We start from the raw sequence: 19393 nt of genomic DNA on the forward strand, positions 1-19393 counted from the left end.
ATGTTCATTTTCAATACATCATTAAAGCATCCTGCTAAATCACTCAGAAAATGTTCATGTTCTCCTTTTTGAGCCACCATGTTAGATTACAGGGATAATGAAGTGTAACTGCACATAAATGGTGGTATTACACAAGCATATTTTATTGTTTTCAGGGCCACCGTTTTAGGTTATTCTGAATATGAAACATTAAAAAATCCACAATGAAATACTGAGTACCTCCTTAGGTGATAGTTCCCATACTTACGTTTGCAGTCAGCTACCAGCTCCATCAAATTTGATATCTAGTGAAGTCATTTTCCCACTCTATCAGTTTTACAATATACAGTGTTCACTAAACTAATATCAATAAAATCAAAACTGCCCTCAGCCTGGTAGCTAGTTCTTAAATTACATTACAGAAGATGTATTTCTATTATTTTGAGCAGAACCTGGGAAGCTCAGTTATTTCAACAGAAGTCACTTTGCCAAGGTCATTTCAAGTGCAAGGTGATTTTTGCTGGCTCCAGATGCTATTATCAGAGCAGTCGCAATGATACCTTTGTCACAATTAAAATTTTCATTGTCAAGGTAAGGTTAAAAATCAGACTTTGGAAGACAGGAGTCAGGACCCTTCCCACAATACATGCTGATAACCACTTGGCATGAACCTGGCTGTGTGGATAGCATGTGCTAATACTGAAATGGGAACTTCTGTTGTACTGAAAGAGGGAGCACAGTGCTGGCTAAAGCTACCTTCAGCCTAGCAGGGATTGAAAAAAATGTCAGGTTCCCTCAAGCTTATATAATATTTATTTTCTTTCATTGCATTTTGTAATGGAAAACATGACTTTTATTTACAGAAAGGTGATGCAAGTATGTTCCAAGGCACCCGTTCTTCATCCTACCTAATCCAGGACATCTAACTGAGGGGCTTATATTAATTCCTCGGTTACTTTGGGCTTTCACTACCTTCACTAGTCAGAGGCAGGTACCTCTGACTTTCTCTCTGTTAGGTATGGAGAGAATTTCCAGTTTCAAAGTCCTAACTTGTAGACCACATGTATCAGGAATCATCTACTCTATTGGTTTGGATAGTGTCATTTTGGTGTATTATAAAAAAATAACATATGAAGGTAGAATGAGTTGTGATGTGGGAATAGAAAGTTTTGAAGATATCACTGTGGGCGGGATGGGGAGCGGCTGGAGAAGAGGGAAGGACGTAAGGGACAGCTGTCCCAGAGGATGGGAGCAGACTTGGACAAGATCTGGCAGATAATTGGGCCATATTTTCAGGAGAGCATTGATTTGCCCAATTTTTTTCTGGTTGACTTTTCCTTACATAGAGCTGCAGTTGTTGGGGGGGTCCTATCATTTTCATCCTGTACATCAGGCAGCTGAACATGCTGTAGGTCACAACACGGTGGACACCTTCTAGTTTTCTAATGTTCTTCTCCAGTCCAAGTCAGCGCAGATGTTCTCTTTGTCTGCAGTGCAGACAGAAAGGACCTTCACATGACAGAGACTTTGCAGAGACTAGGAATCATGATGGAAAAGGCTCCGGGGTGGAAGTGGTGCAGGTGAATGGAGGAGAAGGTGGCATTGGCCATTGTGACATGGAGCTGCGGACAGTGGAGTAGCTTTCCAAGGCAGCTAATGATGCAGGCACTGCAGGTCTTTTAATGCTTCAGTTGGGAAATTCCTACCATTAACAAGACGTTTGTCTTAATGACAGGCTTATTTTAGAAAACGTTCAAAGCTAATAACTATACTCAATAATGATAGTGAACATTATTGAGTTTTCCCCATTCACCTGTAAAGGATTGTAAAAGGCTTCTACCCTCCTGCCAATAACATCTTCTGCAGGCTATATATGCTGCTGCTCAGCTCCTCTAGTCCCACCTTCTTCCCAAGGCTTGCAGGGAAACGTTTCTTGAGAAGGTGCTGGTTCACAAAACAAGGAAGAGTTATGGAAAGAAAGGATACTTGAGTAAAGGGTTTTCCCATTACAAATAAAACAAGTGTGATCTGCAGTGGGAAACTGTTATGTGAAGAGCAGAGGGTCATACTCCTCATTTCTGTTCCTAAGAGCAGTGGGTATTTAAGCGCCGGGTATTCCTTCCCCAGGACAGATTTACGTGCAGATTTTTGAGCATCCTCTCAGGAGGGGGACCGTGGCTCTGCTGTTCTTTTTCTCAGATCAGCTCCCAGCTGTGGTTCCAGGTTGGCACAAGTCCCCTGCCTCTTGTCCCCCTCTCCTGAGCTGAGGGGAATAAGCCCTTCAGCGTGAACTGGGGGTGGGGGGGAGCTCCCTGCTCTCCAGGTAGGGGAACCTTCAGTTGGGCCCAGGGAAGGACATCCGTACTTTTGTGTTTTTAGAGCAAATTGACTTTCTACAAAGTCAGTAGAAACGGTCCCACGAGCTATGGAATTTGGTCCTGATTCAGAGACAATTTTCATGTCCTTTCAATTTATTTTCCAGCTTTCCCTTTGGAAACAAGCCAGAGCTCCTTCCATATTCTTGGCTTCACTTAATTGCCTGAAAAAAAAGAATATTTTTCAGGATCTATTTGGTTTATTTTATGAAGCTGCTCTGAGTTCTCCAGACTGCCCGTATTTCCTTATTATAACACTCGAACTCTTCACAAGTGTGGCAATATATCAGCATTATCAGGTCTCCAATCCTTTCACATTTTGAAAGCTTCAGTGAGTAATCCCAATATTTCCCTCTTAAATTAGCAAGGGCTTTATTTATGACCTACCCTCAACCTTTCAGATCTCGGACTGGTTCTGGGGCTGCAGTATCGGTTTCACAGGGCAGTGACACTGTGCTCCTCGCCACGGCCACCTAGGTACAGTAAGCAAGAAGAGATATCACAACGTTTTGTTTGTTTTCTTGTGCCATTATAGCTTTACTTTGGTTTTCTTACTGAGCACTAAATGGTAGTCTCGAAGGTTTCTGTTAAAAATTAATAAATTAATGCTCAAGTCCTGTTGAGTGTTGCACATGACTGCAGCAATTAGCAGCTGTTCCCTCGATAGTTTCTCTGCTCATGGGCTAATTATTTCACGTTTGTCTGTGCTGATCAGCAGCTGATTTCTGGAGCTGCAGTTCCTTGTGTCACGCCAAACTTCTGGAAGACAGCTCTAGCCTTCCTCATGCTTTACTTTGCTTCTAGACTTAGGGAAACCTCTTGACCTTTGCAGTTTTCTGTTGCACGGAGAAGCGACCACACTTGCCCCAGCTCCAGCATGGAGTATGTAGCCCCAGATTTTCAAAGAACTTTGCCCTTGGCGGACAAATGCATTCCTTCCTCCTGCCTTCTCCCCCCAAGGAGGGCTCTCCCCAGGCCAGCACTGGCCATGGCTCATTTCATGCTTTGTGAAGCTGAGGGCCCCGAGGGAACTGCAGCAGCTCCGTGGCCATGAAGGTGTACACACAGGCTGCCATGTCCTGCAAACGCCATCGTTAGAGCATCTGGAGCACAGGAGCTCCTGCAATAAATACAGCCAAAGAATTCAAGTATTACCTTGAGGATTACTGTACGGTCTGATTTAATTCTTCTGGCATTTTACTGACACGTCAAAGACAAAAGTGATTCTCTTAAGAAGCTTGCACAAAAATGCTGCAGCTGAAGCTTTTTAAAGGATCATTATTCAACCTGTTGTATGCAACGCTGTACAGCCATCATTCCCTCTAGCAGCTAGCCCTCAAAACATCTTCTGTAAACCTTTGAACCCGTGACTTGTATGATTTGTCTTGTCGTTTCTGTGGCAAACCTTGTTCTACAAATGATCTTAGCATGAAGTAGTCAGAAGAAAACACTGTACCTCATTTAGTACAAACACAAGATCCTGAGCACTGGCACATTTTGGTTGTAGGGGCTCAGACGTGGCCTGATGGCTTGGAAAAAATGGCATTTGTGTCTGTAGGTCAGCATAGCTCTTCTCCGGTGAAACCCAACTGAACTGAACCACTTTGGCCTGATTCATATACATGCCTGCATCTGAACGTTATGCCACTGTAAAACAAGATACTAGGGGATAAAACTTTAAAGGTTGGTAATAAAAAGGTAATAAATGGGGATATACAATAGGCTGATGGGAAACTTCATTTATTTCCCTGAGTTACGGATGACCTCATAACTCATGAGTGGTGGAGCGAGGCGGAGTTTTGAAAGTCAGGAAAGGTCATCAATAACAAGCGGAAATAAATGAGTTAGTCTATTGTATGTTCTGTTTGCACGCATTGCCCGATGATAAATGTGACAGAGATGTCGGGGTGATGAGGCTGGGAGGGAGCCCGGCAGGAGTGGAGCACCCCGTGGCAGCACTGCTGGGACCCCAGCCCCGACCTGCCTAGGACACAGCGCCATCTTCTCCATCCAAAATGGGGGATGAAGGAAAGCTTCTAGCTGAAGCAGAAAAGAGGTCAGGAAGGTGCCAGCACAGCCACGGAGGTGACTTCTTGTCCTGGTCCTATAGGCACCGTTGTCACCCTATTTTGCTTTTGGGAGAGGTACCTGGTGCAGGTCTCCAGGGCACATGGGAAGACCGAGCAAGGATCAAAAGACTCCAGCAATACTGACTCAGATGACTGATAGTGTAACATAACAGCATGAAGGTGCAGAAAGTCTTCCGATGACGTTTCTTGTGGTGTTAGGCTGGGGTCATATATTTTAATCCAGCCCCCTCTGAGACTGCTTTTTTAGGTTCGATGGTAAGTGTCCCCACTTTGCCCTTCTGCAAACCGTTGCAGAAGCCAAGGTCAAACCAAGGCATGACGACCACTGAAAACTCAAACCTTGCTCACATTTTAAGACTAGAGCTCCAAGAAGGCAGCTGCATGTGTGTAGCTATTCCACCCATAATGGGATTATAAAGTAATCTCGGAGAGGCTGGAAGAGTAACCTTGGGAAATAAGGCACGCGTCTGGTTCTGGTTCAGATACGCTGTGTAACTGCAGCTAAATAACGTCTGTCTCTGCTTCAGCTCACCATCTGTAAAGCAAGGATTTTTACGTTCTTTCCATAAAGGAATATTACTGGGGAGAGAAAAAAAACAACCACAGCTATGAATTGTGTAGATAGTCTTGTCCTGGAGAACCAGCCACAGAGCAGTACTCGAATGGAAAGTCACTAGAGGAAACTAAAAGAATAGTGTTTTGATGAGTCAGTTAAAGAGCCAACACTCTTCCTGCTGACAGAGTATTGAACTTCAAAATTTGGTTAGAAGGCACTGTTTTGCTGACAGTACTGTCTTTCAAAGGACATGCAAAATCAACACCTGACCATCTGTAGTCATTTAAGATTCACCCATAACATTTTTTGTAGTGGAGGGGTTGTTGTTAACCTTGACACCCTGGACAAACGCCAGCTTCTCCCACTCTATATTAGCCATCAAACATAAACTACTCACATCCTCTTCTGTCATGAAATACCCTTTTGACTTCTTGGACATTTGCTGCATTTCATGCCTCAAGAGCACGTGCAAGTTTGTGTCTCCCACTGCCATTACAGCAAACTGTAAGGTTCGGTGATGTGGTCCACAGAGAGTGGAGTGAGGCCACTTCAGACCTAAAGCCTTCCCAAGGCTGTGTTCACAGGAGACCAACCCATGCAGGTTTTTCCTTTAGTGCTCTGGCTGGCATGACAACCAGGCTTCTCCTCGGGGCGGTCTTCAAGGACATACATGGCTGGTATGTGGAGCCCGTGTGTCATGGAGTAATGAGATACTAGGAAGGAGGGCTCTGCTGACTTTTACCTTCCAACCTGTGTAACCCCGCAGGAGATAAGCATGCTTTTTCGTAAAACGTGTAGCATAAATTTTGATGAGCAGTTAATACCCTCAGGTATTGCTAAATGAGGAAGCTAGGAGAAAATAGTTTAAGCAAGTTTCCACACTGCAGTAGGCAGTATTACAGAAGGTCAACGTGAAATATTTCTGTGCCTCCTTGCTTGAAAATATTGGGGAGCACTGATTTACCTGGTTCAGTGTCCTTGGTTTTTCTCCTTCCTTCAATCACTATTATCTGTAACTTGGGAATAAAGGCTCCGTTCAGTCTGAAAGGAGCAGTTCTGCCGTGGTTTATGAATGCTTTGTTTGCTCAAACATCTGAAATATATTACTCTGAATCATTAAGAGCCTTTTTTCACAGTATGTCCCTGACTTCAGTACTTCATCCTTGACGTTTCCTATGTAAGCATCGCTCTTGATTTATACTGAGTTAATGATTTGCACTGCACGAAGTATAATGAGATAGCCATGTCTTCAGAGAGGGGGATTTAAAATTACAGGCATAGCTTTAACTTGGGGCAAAGAACAGAGATGCCTCTGCAAGCCAGTCCTTGGTGCACACCTTGAGGCACCACTGATGTTCTTTGTTTTCGGGTGCAGTCCGTGGCTTGCTGCAGGGCGTCAGCCAAAGCACAGATCAGCAGGGTTCATTTCACAGGGCGCTTGGATGGTTCCAGGACCTGGTCCTATACTTCTGCTCCAACCTATTCGGCGAGGTTCATCAAGCATTGCCCACGGCCCTGGCTGAGATGAGCCAACCGACCATGGCTTTGCACGGCGTCTGAAGGATTTTTCCTGAAAAGTTCCTATTGCCCATGGTTGGAGGCGAGGCGTGCCTTGCTCATGGCAGCACTGAGCATGGCTGTGCTCTGCTCTTAATGAAACGAGGGTGGAAAATTGTAGTCCTCCTTGATCCAACCTGGCTGGAAGAGCAGCGTCTCTCGGTTTTTGGCACGCGTTGGAGGCATTTTCATTTGCGGGATGCCCTTTTTATAGCATCAGTGGCAATCTTCTCAATTCCACATGTTGGCATTTTGTTGTCTTGCTCAATGCAGCCTTAGGGGAAGGGAGAAACAGTAGAAAAGATAGAGAAATTAGAGGTTTGGCAAAAGATGAAGTATAACTGTAAGACAAATGAAAGTATATTTGTGTCACCTGGTTCAAATAGCATCATTTAGCTAATGCTTATTAAATTCCTTCCACCTGGGATTAACCACTGCCAGAAACACTCACTCAGGCACCTGGTGTCTTGCCAGAGACAGAGGAATCCCAAATACTTGTAGCTGACTTGGTCACCAGAATTCAGGGATAAGATACAAACAATTCTTCCCACAATAATTTATCACATTTTTTTCAGGTTTTGGCAGTGCTGCTCACGAGCGAGGAGACAAGGTTTGCTCTGTTTGACGCGAGTCATTTTACCTAACCGTGCCTCGGTTTCCCATGCCGGCTTCTGGCACAGTTGCGTATTTCCATTGCAGCTCTCTAGGGCATGAGCCTTTTTTTCAGTATATGTTTGAACAAAGCTTTGCCCCATGAACCCCTGATCATGGTTGGGCCCTTTTGGCGTGCTGTCTCACCAGCCCCATATCAAATCCAAACCAAACTTTGCCAGGTATCATGTCTGGCGCTGCAACAGTGTTGAGACTAATGAAATAATAGCTCCATAAATTGCTGTTAATTGTTGAGCCAATTAAAAACGTGGGATTTGAGATCACTTTGAACGGATATAAGCCACAAAGGACTATACATCAATTAAAGTACTTTAGACGGCTTTTCACTGCATGCCCTGCAGGTACGTGTTATATCTTGGTGAATGAATGTCATGTTACGTTTGTGAAAATCATTTCATTATCAAAGCCATGATTTACACAATGGATAATATATACTGACGTGTACAAGCCAACCGCTGATCTTAATACTTGTGTTGGCTGCAGGTTTTACGTGGGAATTTTTTACTTTTGACGTTACCATTGTTGAGCAGTAGCTACACTTTAATACTGTTTTCTGTGGTTTCCCTGTTGCAGAGGTATTATTTAGGTAAGATATTAGCAAAAGCAATTGAGCCATCAGTGCTGATGTTCTGTGCAAGACAGCGGCTTTCTGTGACATGCTAATTTGTACCTGACCTTTGGTGAGCGAATGAATATATTTTGGACGTTGTTTCTCTGTCTCTACATAAAACAGAGGGGGAGGAGGGTCTGGCCGGAGCGGGTGAGGAAGGCTCTTGGGCAGGGAGAACCGGCTATGAGGAGGGACACCGCTTCAACCACTTCTTGATTGTGGTGGTGGTGTGATGGACTTGCAGTCTGAGAGAATTTCTGGTTTTTTCTTCGCTTTGAGAGTGAATTGTTTCTTGGAAAAACAGAGCATCTGGTTGATAATATTTGTGATGAGCACTGTGCTAAAGATCTTAAAAAGAAACTATCCCCAGACTCTCGATGTGCTGAATATTGTTATTTGGGGCACTTGGCATATGGTGGATATGCTGGCAAATAATTTAGCATTAAACAAGCTTTCGTTTGGCCCACTCAATTTCTGGGCTGTTGTAAATTAAATATATGTTTAAAGATTGTGTTTGTATTGAAGTTATAGACTTAACCGGCAATAATTCATTATATATAGTGCAACGTGCATTCCTCAAATGTTCGCTTTATTGAGCTGATTTTAATTTGTGATCATTAAATGTAAACAAGGCATGTACCTACTGCAGTCAGCCTAAGAAGTCAATATTTAGCAGCCATTACCGAAACGGTGATATCTAAGATTGTGTTCTGTTAGTACAAGAGAAATCTCCGTGTCGTGGTCTGTAATCACTTGCGTAGGGAGGAGGTGGTGGGTGGCACAGAGCCATTGAATGTCGCATACAGAGAGATAAGGAGATACACTTGGTGGGAATTGAGAAGGGAACAATTAAAAAAAGGGAGTGGGTGGGGGGGAAGACTATTTTCGTAGGAAGAAGGGAGATGGGAACCAGCTCTCCGTGGGGCGACTGGAGCTCGGCAGGGACGGGAGGTCTGGGCCGGGTTGGGGGTGGGAGCAGCCTGGAGCTGAGCAGAAATGAGGCAGAGGGGCTAAAAATGACTTTGTGCCCAATAATCCCTCTCTGAGGCCGCACAACTCACTTGGAGCGAACATGTCAAAGGTGCTCACGAGCGTTTCTGAAGCGGATTTAACGCTGAAGGGTGTTACAGAAAAATCCAGGGAGAAATGAGTCGTTTCTGCCTTCAGAGCTACGTTTGAATAGTTGAAAATAACGTTGAGGATATAAGATAAGAAAAACAAAAGAGTGAATAGCTGCTCTCTAAATAAGCCCTGTCCTGTGCAAAAATAGTGTGCGCTGACGGAATTAAGAAGGACGCACGTGCGACCCAAGCGATGCCGGCTGTCTCTGCTCCCCTTTCCTGCGGTTGCTTCCCTTTGCAATCTGAATGTTCTTCTAATGCCAGGGGGTTTTATGTGACATAAGACTTATAAGCCTGAATGATAAAGAACAGCTTCCATAAATCATTTTGCTCTGCAGATTTAAAAGTTTCAAGAACCTAATGTCGGTTGGTACACAAAGTATGACTGGCCACATTTGATTTTGCCAGCGTATCTTGCTTTTCAATATGCCTTTTAATATGATAGTCTGGATGATTTGTTTTTCCTGTTACTTTCAAGGATGCAGCATTTATCATTCTTGTATTACTGGAATTTAAGTTTCTCACAGCAGTAGCTGCAAATCTGTGCTTCAAAGTATTTTTGTGTAATTAAATGTCAGTTTTATATGTGGATTTTATCTGTGAACCTCTGAGGGGTTTTAATGAGAAATCCACAGACACGACATGCTTGTGGGTATTTGTGTGGCCCCTATGACCATAGTTGCTGAGAAATCTTTTCAAACATGTTATTCCTAGGATGGCCCAGAGAGGTCTTTCCCATGGGGGAAACTGAGGCAGAGCAGGGGCCACTGTCTGGGCGAGGACTTAAATCTGCTTCTCCTGCCGTGGCCACTGCTCGTCCCCATCTCTGGAGCTCTCTGCAGGGGTTTCCACTCCACCTCGGTGCCCGTGTGAAGCCCGTGCTTACCCCTTCCCTGCTGATCCCTTCGAAAACTCTTGCTGTCCATCCTGCAATTCCCCGCGGAGACTAAACCCAGGGAAACGCCGAGCTGCGCCGGCTTTGAAATGCTGATTCAAAATTTGGTTAAAAAGTCCCAGCTGCCTGCCAGGCATCGCGCAGGAGCGCTGAGGAATTACCCGGCCCTTTCTGTGCGGTTCTTAAAAGGCTTTTAACTGCAGGGGATTTGGCTTGAGAAGGTTTAACCGAGAGAAAACCTGCCCACAGCAGTAGATGTGCTGATAGCACGAACCAGGGGATTTTCTTTAGGTACCATTCTTTGCTCTTTGGTTTCCCTTCACCCCCCTCACCGAAGGAAATGTTATTTAATTATCTGTTTCTTTGCAAATCCCTGCTGCTTGTCTGCACATTTCTGACTTTCTCCTAAACTTTAGTTAGGTGGTTTTGAATATGGAAGGGCATGGACGAGAGCGCTGATGCAGAAGTTTTTATCAACTAATGTATTTTTAAAATACAAGATGTTATCTGGATAAATGTTGCTGCAGAGCAACCTTGCTGTAACCTTGCATGGTCTCCCCAGCCGAATTTGCACCGTTCATGCCAGCTCCGGATCTATATATCACTGCAGCACGCATTAAACTGGTCCGAAGCCTCACCCTCCAAGGCAGGACCGGCAGCATCGACATCAGGATGAGGAGAAATGCATCCTCGAGTGTTTATGTCCCTAATCCTGCTTTGCAGCCCGGCAGGCAGCATTTCTGAACGATATTATGCAAGTCCCACGTCCAGCCAGGGGTCCACGGCATAAATATCTGGGTATGCCCTATAGCCACTCGCTTTTTGTTGCGTTGTTTTTCCCCTGCTTATGTAACTATAATTTACAAATGAAATGTGCTCTGATTTTATACTGCTGGCCTGGGACCCGGGAAGCCGTTTGCAAGGAAAATCACCAAAAGCTTTGGAGGGAGACTGACTTTAATGAGGCAAAACCCCGATGGGCAGCGGCTGGAGTGGAAGGCGAAGGAGGGGGATGATATAGCTGAGGTTCTGGCTTGGGACAGCGTGAGCACAGGAAAGCAGAGTCCTTGCATTTATTAAATATCCTCAGCGTTGCTACAGTCAGAAAAGATGCAAAATCCATATAATCGCCACGGCTAAATTTGCAGTCGTCCATAGAAAGAGCAGTGAAAGCTCCATGAAAAATATTGCTAATGCTTATTTACAACTGGAAAGGTATGCTGTCACTGATTTGGTTGTTTATGAACGCAGTAAATGTGGGAATATGAAAGAAATAAATACGCGTGATTTTAAATGCTTGGGATTTTTTTAGAAACCCTTAATGTGGGGTTTAGAAGCAGTGTGGGGCTTTTTTCCTAGACTCCTTGTTTCCTGGTTCATGCATTTTTCAGTATATCACATTCATTGCAAAATGCTGGCCGAGAACTCAGAGTACAATGAAGGGAGAGTGAGAGATTGGAGCAGTGCGACGGAGCCATTTTTGATGTCTCAGTGGTTTTAAACTATATGTGAATGCTTCTTGAACCCCAAATACCCTGTGGCCTGACTTGTCTCTATTTTCGAAGTAATTTACCTACTCATTACAGCAGTTCCCACAAGTCATGCTGGACTTAATGGTCTGACAGTACTTCCATGATAAACCCTAGGGGTTTATAGAGCAGCCATAAAAATTCACTCCAGGGAGAAACTTGGCATGCCACGTCCTCCACCAGAAGCTATCTTTTTCTGCCTTAAATCAGGTATAAATCAGTTCAGATGCTGTAACTTATAGAAGTTACAAAAAAAACTTTAGTGGTTTCATATGGTTTTTGGTCCTCTGGAACTCTGAAATACCGTAGTTTAAATATAGATAGTGGCTGTTCATATAGGTAGTGCCACTGCTTTGAAAGAACCTGCCCGTGCTAAAGAGTTCTCCTTTTCAAAGCTAAGGAATTTCTGAAGGACTGGGAAAACTTTTAAGCTTCTAGAAATGCTGAAATAAACCTTTTACAAGAGACAACTGTTGCTCTTGTGGCATTGAAACAACTAATTATTTCTTTCAATTCCAGTAGGATAGAGAGTGCGAAACACAGGGAGCAGCTGTAACACCTCGCATCTGTCCCAAAAAACCACAATATTCCTTTTTTCAGTGAGAGATTTTCATACTGCTCTCCCATAGTTATTTGCAGAGTATGCATGCTATAGTATATAGTATATATAGTGTGTATATATATAGTGTGTATATATAGAGAGTATACCATATTATGGTTTTGACTCTTCTTAAGAAAAAGAGACAAATCTTTTGAGTCAAGTGTTTAACTGATGTGACTACCAGAAGTAATTAGGTGAGCCTATTAGACCATTAGCAATTTTACTTTTCAAATGAATAAATTGACTGGGAAGATGCATGGCTGTTACAATCTAGGCAGGCCACTGTTGACACAACATGGGAATATTTTATCAAAAATTAATCATACCAACATTGCTCTCAATCTGTGGGAAATAGGAATTTAAAATAAAAACAAATGCATTTATGTAAACTATTCTCTAAAATAGACTACTTATGCCTATTTACATAATGAATCCATCACTTATCACCCTCAGGAGATTAGATAATTAAGCACTGAACAACTTATATTTATTCATGTACTTTCAAGAATGAATGAATTATCCCTTCCTGCAGAAACTAAATGTTCTCCCTCTGATGAGTAACAGGAGGGCAGTGATGGGATTTCATGATGGAAAGTGTGTTGCTTGTTTTCTTTAAAAAAAAAAAGAAAGAAATTGATCTTTAGAATACAGTCCATAAAGAAGCTGTGTTTGGTTAAAAGTCAATATAAATGATTTTTAGCAAATTTCTTAGCTGTGTGAATGTGCTTGATACAAATTCATATGGGAAAGCTGGGGTTCTGGTTTTTGAATGTGTATGATCTTTTGAAGGAACTTGTGTCTGCTTTAGACCAAATTCTAAGTAGCTGTTTGAGCAGCATTTGCCTCTCCAGCTGCAGACGTTTCCCATGCAGGTGGCTCCATTGGAGTTACGCACCTGAAGTTTCTCTGTAGTCAGCGTGAGCCGTTGGCCTTCCCTGGAGGAAATCACCCCATCCCGCAGCACGGCCGAGCCAGGGTGACCCAGGACCCACGCAGGGTGAGAGACCGGCTCAGAGCTGGTACCAGCCTCCAGATCTCTGAAGTTCAGGAGATCTGAATCCATCCTTGCAGAGCCGGGCAAGAAACGTCCTCGGTTGCTCTCAAATCCAACTGGAAATGATGTTCCCTCCTCCCCTGAGGCACTTCTTTGCTCTTCCAGAGGGTCCAAGGGAACATGCAGGGATTTCACAGGAGCAAGGGCAGCTTGGTCTACATGTGAAGTCCTAATGCCTCTCAGTTAGAAGCTGGACCAGACTCCGATGTAAGATTATTTTTTTTCCTTCCTTCAAGTTAAGCTTTGTTTTATTCGGCATATTATCGTTATCTAAATAATCAACTAATTTGAGCAACCTAATCTAGTGAAAGATGTCTCTGCCCATGGCAGAGGGTTGGACTAGATGGTGTTTGAAGGTCCCTTCCAGCCCAAGCCATTCCGTGATATGTCAGTGATAGTGTGTTGTGGACACAGGTGCTGAAGAAAAGTAAAAAGTGTTGTAATATTTAATTGTTTAATAGCTGCTTTTCTCTTGCATTTAATCTAAAAGTCATGGTCACGCAGTCTAGAAGAGCTGTTCAGCTTGACAGGGATGAGAGACGGGGTCTTGTCCTCTAGCACCACGCCAGACCTGAATATCGCTGGTGATCTGCACACATTTATTCTAAATTCTACGACAAGACAGGTTTTAGCTTTCAGTGCCAGGTTGGGACCTACCTCAGGGAGCCATAGCCTGTGGCCTTCAAGAGTAATGACAGGAGAGGGCTTGAGGCACTAAATTCTTTCATTCTCTTAGAAATATGATTATGCCTTTTTATGACTTAGAAAACAGCATTACTAATTTAGTAGAGAATTTACAATAAAATGCTTCCTGAAGTAGCACACCCAAGGTCCTGAGGATTTATAAATTACAGTAAGAACTTGAATTATTGCAGTTAGAAAATAAAGCTGAGATATGAACATTTCTACTTAGCTTTAGAAATCACTTTATTATTCACATTAGTAAGCTTGCAAGCCTTAGAGGAATGCTGGATTGTGGCACCGCTGTTTGAGGGAAACCAAACTCCTCGGATGTTGCCCGGAGGCCAGCTGGACAGTGGGGGGGTCACTCTGAAGGTGGCCGGAGGCAGAGCCAGCTCTTGGTGGTGTTTTCCACAGGTTGTACAGCCAGAAGCCTCATCCCCATCACCTGCTCTGAACTGATGCGGGAGCCGTAGGAATTCTCTGGGTTAATCAATTGTGAACAACTTTAATCATGTTCGTTAACAGCTCTAATGTTGTTAATTAATAGCATAAACATTTTTAGTTGGATGACTGGCTTTCCCGTCATCCTAAGTTGGTGTTCAGCAAATGGAATTTTCTTTCGGGGCTGGGTGATGGATAATCCTTTCACCTGACTCTGGGCAGGTGAGAAGACAGCAGATACGTCTAGGTAAGACTGGCTTGTTGAACCCTAATAACCACCAAAATGTGATGGCGTGGCAACAAGTCTTCTGGAGATGGCCCTAAAACCAGCCGGTGGGACAGCTGTGCAAAGGCACGCAAACCCGGGGTGATTTGTGTACTAAGGTTTTTATTAATTCATTTATTTGGTCTATAGAGTAGGGTAGAAACTAAATCACTTGCTAATACGAGTAATTTATAAGCATATTATACAGTGCTTCACAGATTCAGACCCACTGCGAACTGCCCTTCATTTCGTTTAATCTCTCTCTGCAGTGACTAATTAGATGACCACATCTCTCCCAAACAGCATCACCGGAGTCACTCTTTGGCTGCCCAAATTTCATGTTCAATTGTGTGTTTATAAATACATCTCACATATAACACGGTCATTTTAAAATCAATTAGCTGCAGTCGGCTCAGATTTAAGAGGGCCTAAAATTGCTCTCCCCTCTCTATGCAAAGCTAAATACGTCTCATCAAAAATATTGGGGAAAAAATAATTATAAAAGGTATTTCCTGGGTTTTCCTCTGATCCATTAATTGGTTTGATTTTCTTGATTCAGTTAGCTCCTCCCCTGAGAACACATTCAGCTAGAGAAGACTCTTTTGAAAGAAATGCTGAAATCACCATTGACCTTCGTGCTGCAATATTGGGCCACAAGGCAATAAAGAGATTTCACTAATGCAATGCGCAGGGTATAAACACAGCTGCAGGACTTGGGGAGTTGAGCGGAGGCTAAAGTTTTCACCCCATTAAATCAATCCTGTCTTGAACCATTCCTGGAGAAACGTGATGCGTTTAGGGCTGCGTTACCCATGCTTCAGCTCACAAAGAAAAGGTCTCTCTGCTCAGGAGCATTAATTTGGGGGCAAGAATCTGTGCTTGAGACTTTCTTGGAAAGTCATCCTCCCATTGCTTCAAACAAGGCTGCGTTTTGGTTCATTGCCTCCCCCCCTGAGAGCAAGTTACAGGATTAGGAAAGTATTGCCTTGTCCCCTAAGCAGAATCTAAGCGATGGAGTCAGTTGCTCCGTGTTCTGTTGTAGCAAGGCAAGATGTCCGTGAACAAATGTAACGATGATTAAAGGTGGCAACAATGTATTAAAAAGTATATTTCCTTTAGATTTAAGGGAAAAGATCTAATTAATGATATTAAGCACTTTTTAAAGCGTGAAATCTGTTTCTGTATGTAGTGCAGCATGAGCAAAGCCAGGCAGGCAACCGACATTTCCTATGTAAATTATCTCCACGCAGTGCTAAATCAATGAGTTTTTCTCCATAGATGCTCATTCCAGGTTGCTCCCTGTAATGACCTCAATTATACATGTCTTCATTGTGAAATTATGATTGCCTTTGGCGGGCTGCAAATGACAGCAGAGGAAAAGATTTCCGTGATAAAACGGCACAACAAGTAATACCTGCTCGCATTAGTATGCACAGCTTGCAAAGGTGCAGTGCAACTCCAGCTTAGCACCTTAAGAAATAAAATCGGAGCGGAGGAAGGGCCGAGGAAAATGTTCGACAATATCCTGACATTTTTAACAAGCAAAGGAATTAGTAAGACTTCACGTTCTCACGTGTCACCGTGGGACTTGGTATCGCAAGAAATTTAGCGCAAGAACGTGGGTACGGCTACACCTGGGTTACCAAAGGTGCACGGCGCTGCGCAGCCTCTCCCGGACCAAACGTAATAGCAGAGAGAAAAGGGGCGAGAGCCAGGGCAGAGCGGTCCTTCCCCTGAATGACCCCTTGGCACGCAGGGAGCCATCCCTCACCCTCCACACCGGGGAGGACAGGTTGGAAGGTGGCACTGCCCGAATTCCGAGACCTGCACGGTTTTCGGGCACTGAACTGCTGCCATCACCAAAGGAGAGTTTGCCGTGTCCTGGCCGCCTCTTACTGACCTTGATTTTGTTCTGCGTTTGGTACGGTACCTGATGAGAGGATACTCCCGCACCTCGGATGCACAGAGCCACCATTACACCCATTCCTTTGTAAAAGTGATTATTACGAAGGCTTTGCACCTGCCTGGAACTAATAAAAGTTGAGTCAAAAATGATCGCATCCCATTCTCTGATGACAGAGTAGTTGCCAGGAACATTTTTTTATTTCTGGCTGGAATAGACTGAGGAGTTACTTCAACTGAAATCCCAGAGAAGAGTATCAGGTTTGACATGACTTGATAAATGTGATCAACTAGGACTGATACTGCTTGAATCTATTGAAGACAGAAAGCTATTCTGCATGCATCGTCCTGCAGAATTTCCAAATGAACACAAAATTGCTCAATTTTAGGACCAAATTCCATTCCAGCCTGTGTTCTGCAAGCGAGTGCACTTTGAATATTACCCATTTGTTCCGTTCAGTTTTATATGCGTGGTAAAAATCCTTTTATCTCCTAAAGGTTTTTAGAAATAAAATGAACAGTGTTCAATACTTAATCTAGAGACTCTACACAAAATCATTACGGTGACTTGAATAATTTGTACACATAATCCAACTAGCGTCAGTGTGTCTCAGCTCTATAACTTAAATACAGGATTCTAAGGTTTTTTTAAAGATTTTTAAAAAGCCCAGCCCTCGCATCCTCTTAGGGAATCTTTGTTTCCTCCCCAATACACCTGGTTACGTAAGGAAATGTTTTCTGTTGATAACAATAAAGCAAAGACTAAAGCCACACAAAATAATCCTGTATTAGTGGAAAGGCTTTTAGATGTTAATACGATGCCCTCAAACATACTCCATAGAAAGACTCAAAAAAGGAGTGTGTTTGTATTGTTAAAGTGGTCTGTACTAATTACATGCTGTAACATAAAAAGTCATCTCTTGGCCTGATGTGGTTCATCCAAGAATGGCAGCCATGCAAGGTGTCTTCTTAATTAAAAGTTAATGTATTTTTCATTATTATGCTTCTAAGACGTAAAAGCAAAGCCTCTTTAGCTGTCATTTGGAAGATGGGCAGGGAGCCTGCGACAAAACACTCACAAAATGTTGCTGAAGAGGGAGGTGATGGGAGCCCAGCGTGAGCCGGGGAACTCAAGGCAGTGTGAGAAACAGCAGAGGGAATTAAGGAAAACAGCAGTAAGATGAAAAAACAATTCTCTCGTAAATGAACGACCCTCTATTTCATTTTCCCTCATGAAGAGATGTCCTCATTAGCCCTACTCTATGCTACAAATTATTGTAATTATCAGTTCTTTATCCTGTCAAGTGCACTCCAAATATTTTATTCATAAAAAGGAGCTCTCTCCTGTGCAGCAGATACCGACGTTATTACCCTCCGTAAAACGTGCTGTCGGGGTGCTCCGTGCAGCTGGACAGGGGGGTGGGCTGGAGCATCGCCCCTTCTGCGGCCACGGTCCTCCCACGGGTGCTGAGGCCCATGCGATGTCACGATGTGTCATCCATTCCTGGCTTTGCCGCTAACCTGCTCGCTGACCGTGGGTGGGTGATGTTCTCCTTGCCAGTCCTCCTCCGTCCCCCCGTTTGGCTGCGAGGTTTCAGGTGTAGGAACTGATGGTCTGGCTGTGTGAGACCCTCTTCTCATTTAATGCCCGCGGGAGCCACCACAACCCAAATAACAACGGGAAGTTGGTCAAATGTTCCTGGTTTTGCTCAACCGTGTATCAAAGCTATAGCTACCGTTTCTTTTCAACAGCTCGTGCTCTTTCCAAAACAGCACTAGGCATATTAAGCGGGAGAAGGGCTGGCAGACACAACGTGCATTGCTGTATTGATCTTCGCAGCCCTAAGTCAGCCTCAGATCTACAGTGGAGAGTGCAATTTGTGGCACATCCAATTAACTTCTCGCTTAGGTGGAAGACGCAGGAAGAGAAGGGAGGCAGAGCTGGTTGGGTACCGCTGCACAGGCAGGTTTTGCATGAAGTGTTCGCAGTCAGTTGCCAGACCAGTGCACTGAAGTGGCTTCCCAAGGCGACTGAAATGGGCTCAGTATTTTAGTATTTAACAGATTTACTACTCAAGAGATGTTACAGCAATTTTTTCCATTGGAGGGTATGAAGAGATGGAAAATGATACTTGCAAAAGTAGATGCTAGGGTTTTTTTTATTTTTATTCCATGTGTTTCCATAGCGTGAGCCCCGTAAGAGAGTGCAAGATTTTCCCACCAAAGCTCTTAAGGCAAAATCACATCTTAAGCTGTGAAGTGACATGATAAAAATGAGTGTTTGGAATCACTGAAAGTCAGCGCTTCTTCAGAGGGCTAGGAGAAAGTGCACGTAGCATTTAGATCTTACCAACGCAGATACGCTGCGTGTGATGCGCACATCTTCCGCGGGTCATAACGACAGAGATGAGGAGCAAGCCGGCAGGACGAAGAGCGATTTTGCCAGCTGACGGGAGGGAGCAACCTGACCCCAAATGTCATTTTCTAGCGTCAGCACAGCTTGAAGTGGTTTTTCCCAAAGTGCATGGCTTTGGTGAGGCAGCGTCTGTCTCGCTGATCCCTGTTTTACCGCAGTCAATGCCGGTGGACGCGAGGAAGGAGGGGGCTTGGGGCCAGGAGCGCGTGATGCGTTCCCCAGTCCGAGTTTCAGAGGTGGCCGAAGCAATGTAACGCGAAAGGAGCTGGGAACGTTCCCCGTTCATCTGAACGGGCCATTACCTTGAGAGACCAGTTCTCATCATTTATATGCAATATCATTTCAAGGATTTCTTATTTCAGAGCCTGCGAATAAGTAAAAAACACCACGTGAATGATAAAACTGTGAATGCAGCAGCTTTGACAGCGTGGCCTGAGTGGCCTGTTACTGGCTCCCTGCTGCCGAAATGCTCAATATCGACAATCTGCACCCACGGTCATTCTGGTATCAAACGTCTTACCTACCTGCGTGGCCACACGTGGCAAAATACGCAGACACATCATGTGAGCGCTGGCCAGAAGGACGTGGTGTGACGTTGGTGTGGTTTCAGAGGGATGTTGGTGAGGTTGCTGCTTCAGGTGCTTCT

At 44.0% G+C, this 19393-nt stretch overlaps 1 protein-coding gene across 2 annotated transcripts in view; it reads left to right on the top strand.

Moving 5' to 3' along the window:
* FSTL4 (follistatin like 4) overlaps positions 1 to 19393 on the top strand; it is a 232490-nt gene that overhangs the window by 170622 nt on the left and 42475 nt on the right. The window lies entirely within an intron of this gene.

Source organism: Balearica regulorum, chromosome 14 (genome assembly GCF_011004875.1).
Source record: "Balearica regulorum gibbericeps isolate bBalReg1 chromosome 14, bBalReg1.pri, whole genome shotgun sequence".
In the NCBI taxonomy this organism is placed as follows: Eukaryota; Metazoa; Chordata; class Aves; order Gruiformes; family Gruidae; genus Balearica; species Balearica regulorum.